This window comes from Suricata suricatta, chromosome 9 (assembly GCF_006229205.1).
Source record: "Suricata suricatta isolate VVHF042 chromosome 9, meerkat_22Aug2017_6uvM2_HiC, whole genome shotgun sequence".
NCBI classification, from domain to species: domain Eukaryota; kingdom Metazoa; phylum Chordata; class Mammalia; order Carnivora; family Herpestidae; genus Suricata; species Suricata suricatta.
In genome coordinates, this window is record NC_043708.1 from 136,576,810 (window position 1) to 136,578,478 (window position 1,669).

General features: G+C 60.3%; 1 protein-coding gene across 1 annotated transcript in view; it reads right to left on the reverse strand.

The window, feature by feature from the left end:
• HOMER2 (homer scaffold protein 2) overlaps positions 1–1,669 on the reverse strand; it is a 79,864-nt gene that overhangs the window by 30,042 nt on the left and 48,153 nt on the right. The gene's annotated exons all lie outside the window — the stretch shown is intronic.

Below are 1,669 nucleotides of genomic sequence, written 5' to 3' on the forward strand. Positions count from 1 at the left end.
GGCTGTGCTCTTGGAAGCCGTTTCACATTCCCAGGAGAAAATACCAGCGAGTCAGCATTTCAGATGCTGACATCCTCCGAACGGTCACGGTCACGCAGTCCTCGCTACACAGTGGATGCTGCTAAATATCTGCAGAATAGATGACTTCCGAGGTCTCTTCCGACACAGGTTTCTGCGCTCCTATAAACAGCAGGGTCGCAGGCAGCAGAGCCATCCGGGGCACCTGGCAGAAACACCTGCTCCGGGCAAGCGCGGCCCGCAGGTGAGGCGGTGCCTCAAGGCCGGGGGTGCTGAGCTCGGTCTGGAAAGAGGGACCCGGCACCACGAGAGCAAGTGCCCTCATGGGTCAATTAACAAACATTCCGGGAACGGGGTTCCTTCATAACGGAGGGGGCTGTTCCGCCCCCAAAACTGGTCACAAATCGTCCCGCCACTGGCAGTGCTGGGATGGCTCAGGCCGCCGCCCGGGGAGCTGGGAGCTGCGAGGCGCCCTCGCTCCCACCCGTCCACGCACAGGGGATACTGAGGCGCAGGTCCTGGTCCCCTCGGCACACCTGCCCCAGGGCTGGAGGGGAGGCGGCCAGGCCTGGCCCGGCTTGTCGCTGGGACCCGAGCGATGAGCCAGGCCTGGTTCCCGATCCCAGAGAGCGTGTGATGGTCTGGCGGCCCACGCACAGAAACGGACCCGCGTAACCCCGCACTGTCCACCATGCTGTCCCCTGAGCTGTCCCCCGCGCTGTCCACCACGCTGTCCACCACACTGTCCCCTACACCCGTCCCCTGTGCTATTCACCACACTGTCCACCATGCTGTCCCCTGCACTGTCCACCACACTGCTCCCTGTGCTGTCCCCTGCACTGTCCACCACGGTGTCCCCCACACTGTCCCCTGCGCTGTCCTGGCCCTTCAGGAGCCGCAGAGCCATCTGATCCAGTGGCTGACACCTTGACAAACTACTGAAAGCCCGGCTAATCAGACTAAAGGACTTCCTCTGAGAAAAGTCGTTTTATGTGTATTTAAGCCTAGTATATCCTTGGATAACAGAGGCCCAGCTGAAGAACAGCAGATGAACGGACAGAGTCTACACATAGAACACAGCAGGGCGCCTTGACTCTCCCCACCCCCCATCAGAGCGTCCTGGCAAGAGTCACAGCTCAAAGAGAATGGGGGCGTCTGGGGGTCAGTCGGTTGAGCGTCCAACTTTGGCTTGGTCATGATCTCATGAGATCATGGGTTCGTGGGTTCAGGTCCCACGTCGGGCTCTGTGCAGACAGCACAGAGATGCATCACCGTGCCTCCCAGAAGGAAGATGATGATGATGATGACAATGACGATAAAGTCACCTCTCAGACACTCAGGCATCAAACACAAGATGTCAGCCTACTCTGTGCCAGGCACTCCCCACCTCCTCCACGCCCACCAGGACCTGCCACGCCTCCACCTGCTTGCCTAGACGAGTAATCCAGTCCAGGCCCCCCTTCAGACGTATTCGCCACACCCCCTCCTGCGATCTGAACACAGAAGACGACACACTGCTGCCACGACATCGTGTCCTCCAGCTGAGGAGCCGGGCCTCGCCAGCAGCCTGAGCTCAGTCAGACCACTGCCTGTCCTGGGCCTTGACCGTGAGAATGAGGACTTCTGGGCTCCCGTCCTAGTGGGGGAAGGG